Genomic DNA, 6,107 nt, shown 5'->3' on the forward strand with positions numbered 1-6,107 from the left:
TCAGCAACGATGTTGTTCAGTCGGTGTCCTCACTAAGAATGAAAGTTTGCCTCAGCGAGATCCACTGTTTATACTATAGGAAAACATTCCCCTTCGTTCTTCTTGTTTTCCTTTGTTCACAGAGACTTTACATCTTACGATTCCCCCTTCGTTGCTCGTCGAAAAGTTGCCCGTTATTGGCAGCTCTGTTCGGAAAAGCACACAAATGGACAGAACAAATGTATGGAAAAAAGGAAAACGTTATAGTTTTCATGAATTTTAACCATTTTTTAACCATGGGATTGTAATGTATAGCATACCAAACAAATCTTAGGGATTTTCCGATTCATTTGGTATGTAAATCGTCAAAATCCGCTCACGGCAAAAATAGTTATTAACGTTAACTTTATTTCATAAAAACGTGACCTGTTTTCTGATTTGACACCCTTAATGTTAGACGTAGTTCTACGTCAAAAAACATTTCAGGGCGATCAAACTGGTAGAATGGTTACTTATAAACTTTCGTAACATTATAAAATAAAGCCGCAGTTATAAACAAGCGACTTGAATTAAACTACAGCGTAGTTCTACGTCAACAATGCGGTCGTATCTTGAACACAACCTTCTACATTTTGACGTGGGACTACGTCTAACCGGAGTATATGGGGGGTAAAATGAAAACATAAACACAGAACATGCAGGAAAAAATGAAAGATTCCGAATGCTTATAACTCGAACATTTCTTACTGGATCGGAAAGATTTTTACATCAATTGATAGGAAATATTTCTACGCTTCTATCGCAATTAATTAAATGTTATTTTTCATTAGATAAACAATTGAACAACTGTAAAATGTTAAGCGTTATCTAAACGCCCTAACTGCCTCATTTTGATTGGCCCGATCTACAGTTTCCCTAACACAGCCATCAAAACCAAGCAGCCTTGGGGAAATCGGCATTGTAAATACATGAAAGTATGGGGACTTTTGTTCTCACCGAAATGTGTTCCCTAACACAGACTTCAAAACCATGCAGCGTTGGAGAGATCGGCATTGCAAATACATGAAAGTCGGGGGTATTTTTGTTTCGACTGAAATGTGTTTCCCTAACACAGACTTCTAATCCATATAGCTTGGGGAAATCGGCATTGCAAATACATGAAAGTTTTTGTTCCGACTGAAATGTGTTTGCCTCTAACACAGATTTCAAAACCAAGATGTCTGGAGAAATCGGCTCAGCAAATAAATGCAAACTGCGAGTACTTTTGTACTCGCTTGCCTTTGTGCAAGTGCCTGAAGTTCATCAAATCAAGCAAATTCACGATTCGAGAAAAACGTACACTTGAGAGATGCAAACTTCAGAAGGAAACGTAACATAAAATAATCGTTTGATGGTCCTCCCGTTCACATATTTTGTCCTAGGCATCATACTAAACGTAAAAAGACTGTCATTAAATTTACTTGTAACGAAGAACATAATCTATCAAAATGCATGAATTGACCTTATATGGAATTTTTACTCACAAAGCAAATATATTGAATTCAATTGAATTCGGGATTTGTTTCATTCTATCAAAAATTATACAAACGAATGATTGCTACGCTAAGGTAGTCTCACGTCAACCTTGCGGTTATATCATAGATATAACCCACCCATTTTTTTTTTTATTACAGAATCAATTTGGTAGTGATGTCTAAATTTTTCATTCTATTATCGATTAATCGTTGGGGTATTTTTCAATATTCGATTCATTCGAATAATTGTCTTTCAATATTCGATTAATCGAGCGAATATTTTTTCTTGTAATAATCACGTATCATGTTGTCATTCTGGTCGTGTGGTCTATCAGGTTGTCGATGTTCCATTATTGGATAAAAAAATGTTGGATAAAAAAATTATATAGCCTAATTCTTGACCTAAAATGCATTAACCTTGAGAAAAATGCCTTCTTTAATTAATCGCGATTACAATGACAACTATTCGATGTATTCATATTTTGATTTTAAATTATTCGATACAAAATTACTCGATGATTATTTCAGATATTCGATTATTTGAATTAATCGAACGATTAACCGACGTCTCAACAATTTGGCACTGACTCAGTCACGATGAATAGAAAGTATTACTAAGGTGAGTCCGTATCGTCAGTAAGTTAGCGAGGGGAGTGGTACGTAGCGAAGCGTGTAAGAGGGGAATGTGTACAAAAAATGCGGGAGGGAGACAGATGATACATGTGTGCATACAAACTGTCAGAACCGTTGAAATTCCGGAGTATTTCGAAACGAATAAAACATAATTCTCGCAATTCTTTCTTCTGTATTTTTATGGTGATGAGCATGCGAACGGCTGTAAGTAATACGGAGACATTTGTCAAGAAATTGGATTATTGAAATGGTATTATGTGCACCCGTGGCCGAGTGGTTAGCGTCTCACATTATCATGCCGGGTGTTTGGGTTCGATTCCCGTTCTGGCCGGAGGATTTTTCGTCAAAGAAATTTCCTCCGACTTGCACTGTGGTCACGCGTATTCTAGAGCTTGCCCCTCGGAATACATTCAAGGCGTGTTATTTGGCTTAAGAAATCTCAACTAAGTATTAATGAATGACGCTAGTTAATACATATGTTGAGACGGCAAAAGTTCAACAGGGAACGTTAACGCCATTCAAGAAGAAGAAATGGTATTATATGGCGCGAGGAGTATAGAATTGGGTTCCTCCAAGAGTTGCATCGATCCTGAGAAAATTCAAATCACTACATGAGCATTAGGCGGCGGTGACACTGGATGCAGAAAAGTGGTCGTACGAATTGTATGCAATAGTGAAGCTAAACAACCACATTGAGTTGTATTGGTGTGGTTACATTGCTTCCCCCTTGCTTCGTTCGTATTCGTCAGCTTCTATCGAACAAAATTGTTTGTTTCTATTCGTTCAATCAAATTTTCGTGCGTACTCCTATCCAAAGTAACCTTAGCCTTAGTGAAACGATGCAACTGGAAAGCTCCTTCTGGCACCTTCGGCGGAAAACGTTCAATGCTTCCAGCAATTAACGATCTTGCGGTTGGTCGAATCACAACATACAGTATTCATAAAATTGTTTAAGCTATTTTAGGTGGCCGAAAGTGTACGTAGCAGTGCGAAAAAGTTAAGCAAGATTCTTCCTATTTGTTGGAATGAAAAACTGCTACATTCTATTGCCTATTAAGCCGATTGAGTCCTTGTAAAAATAGAAATTTTATTGAATATTTACGTGCAAATTTTTGAGAAGGTATATTCTCATTTTTCTATCTAAACAGCAGCTCAATTATAATGATTTATGATTAAGATATACAATGTTGTTGCTACTTGAATTGACGCGTGCGACTTAGACATATTTAGATAAACAGTCATCAGTCATCTTTTCTCATCTTATTTATAGATTTTCTTCCTCACAATCATCCTCGCACTTCTTATCGATCAGCTTTTTCTGATGCACTTTGCTGAATTAATTCAACTGCGTTTTGTATATGCTTCGTACGAAATAATTTTCTTATAACTTACGATAATTGCTCCCGCTCCCGGTGCAATTATCCCAACATAGAGCCGTTGTTTGCCGATCGGTCGCTTTTAGGCTAGTCATATTCGCGAATATCTTCGTTGTCCGCATTCGACCCCTCACCGTCATCTTCATTGGAGTTATCCGAAAATTGCAAGACGTGCTCAGAGATGCACTTCAGCGTACCATCACGTCACGAATGTTCTAATCTGTAACCAAAAATTAGTAAGTTCCTTAAAATATATAGGATAAAAAGGTTACCTTCCGATCAATATTCAAACAGACACAGTACGTTTGTTGTAAAAAAAACACAAAACGGGAATTACAACTACACATCATATACATTACAGGAAAACTTTGAGATCATTGATTTCGCGCACAACTTCAATATCAGATCCGCACTCCCGCACTCAGAAAGTATGGATTGTCCACCTTCAGCTATCGGATCTCATAGTATGTAGCCTTGGTCGTTTCCGGTTCGAACGGTGGAAAACAGACGCAAAACTAAAAATACAGAATGCACAAATATCACTGAAATACGACCATCTCCGGTGGCATATAATCTAACGATTCGATTCGCCAGTTGACACCGGTGTAGAACTTTTGGGAAGTGCTTCAGAAACTCATTAATGTGACGCTGATATTTTTTTTATGTCAGGAAACGCTGACGACAACCTATGCAAACGAAATCGGTTCGTCTTTTATTTTTTCCTTTTTTAAAGTCTGGTGTGCCTTCATCAAGGAGGCTATTCCACTCCATGATGTGCACGGTTCTCTGGTGGAAAATATTGTCTCGAAGACAAGAAGATTCCCGTACAGTAATAGTAACTTTTTGTAGCCCTATAGCGACCGTTTGCCATATTCATCGCACGAAAACGACAGCTGATTCTGGTGATAGATCATGTAATTATTCAAAGATTTGCGACACCTATAAATACTCTGGACAGTGGTACAATGTTATTTCCACATTTAGCCGTCGTTATCTCGCCGATCGGTCACTTGAAAGCTAGTCATCGCCCTCATCGTCTACATTTTCCGCATTCGACTCCGGGCCGTAATCTCCATTGTAGTTGTTCAAAGATTGCAAGGCCTCTTCACGAATTTGCCCACCGTTACCATCACGTCACGAATGTCCGAATCTCCGACCGAACTGCAACAAAAAGTATGTTTGTTTCATTGAGCAAATAAACAAAGTGCAATATACAATCGAGTTTCCCTTCAAATTTAATTTCATGCAGCATCGAAAGAAAGAGTGAAGAAAAAGGATGCCTCCAAATCAATAATCAAACAGACAACTACGTTTGTTGATGAAAACACATATAACGGGAATTATAACTACACACCATATGTCACAGGCACAAATTGAACTCATTGATTTTGCTTCGATACCAAACACCTCCTCCCGCAATCCGGAAGCAGCCTTTAGTTCGAGTCTCATCGTATATGGCCTTGGCCGTTTCCGATTCGAACGATGGAAAACCGACGCAAACTCAAAATACAGAATGCTTAAACATCACTGATATAAGACCATCTACGGTGGCAGATAATCGAACGTGCCACACATTTTATGTCGATTCGAGCGGGGGTGAACGAGCCACCCGAAATTGACTATTTTCAGGTTGTCATAGTCCGTCAGTAGAATGTTCTCTTGTTTCAGATCGCGATGAACAACAAACTTTGCGTGGCAAAAGTACATTCGCTATCTGATAAGTATATTTAGCCGCCCTTATCTCCTCAAATCGTGCCAAATAAATACGACAAACGAAGAATATGAAGATACCTGAGGAGCAAGCAAATATAAACATTATTGTCTTTAGCTACTCACCTCAATCAGGTTTCCATTTCCACTTACCACAAATTTTGTTTCTCTATCCGTGCTTGTGTCGTTGTGCGCTGAATAATCCCGATAAAATAAAATAAAGATCAACGAGATCAAATTTGTTTTAACTGAAGAGAAGTACGAATGCAAATGGCCGTATCGTATGGCAACTTGCTTATAGCGAATTCGTTTTTGTTCAGTTTTAACCCCAGTGCCGCACTAACTGCTGTCAAAACGTTTTTGACGTAGGACTACGTCTTTCATTTCTATACCGGGGTGTAAAATCAAAGTTTCGAAAACGAAAGCGTTACGCCGGAGACCGAGATTTTGAGCGTTAATAGCTCCTAAACAACTTAACGAAATGGTATGATAAACACTTCATTCGAAAGATAAAATGTCTACGCGTTATATACTTGTTACTTTTTGATCCAAAAACTTGTTTCAATAGTCTTAAAATTGCTTTCAAAACAGGCAATTGAAATCACCAATCGGTATATAAGCGAGCGGCGCTCGGAAATCCACTCAGTTCTAATTGAACAGCGATTGGAGCATGTTGTCGCTGTTGCGGTGAAGCTCTTTATTTATCATGAAAGCGCGGATGAACGGTGTAACCAAGAGCCTGTTTGTGCACCCTAGGCCAGAAGGGAATCTATCAGGAGGAGAGTGATGCCACAAACGGTTCCCTGGGAAGACATCGCTACACACACATACACGCGCGGCTATTAACAGGTGGTTATCGAGTTGGCATTAACCACTGGTGGGCTTCCAGTATCGA

At 38.7% G+C, this 6,107-nt stretch overlaps 1 long non-coding RNA gene across 1 annotated transcript; it reads right to left on the reverse strand.

Annotated features, from left to right (window-relative positions):
* Nucleotides 1–1,884: 1,884 nt before the first annotated feature.
* On the reverse strand, nucleotides 1,885–5,496 carry LOC129764836 (uncharacterized). Its single transcript, XR_008741255.1, has 4 exons — nucleotides 5,366–5,496; nucleotides 4,857–5,293; nucleotides 3,775–4,663; nucleotides 1,885–3,722 (listed from the first exon to the last, which is right to left on the reverse strand). It is a non-coding gene; the product is annotated as an uncharacterized LOC129764836 (long non-coding RNA).
* Nucleotides 5,497–6,107: the final 611 nt, after the last annotated feature.

Source organism: Toxorhynchites rutilus, chromosome 2 (assembly GCF_029784135.1).
Source record: "Toxorhynchites rutilus septentrionalis strain SRP chromosome 2, ASM2978413v1, whole genome shotgun sequence".
Taxonomy (NCBI): Eukaryota; Metazoa; Arthropoda; class Insecta; order Diptera; family Culicidae; genus Toxorhynchites; species Toxorhynchites rutilus.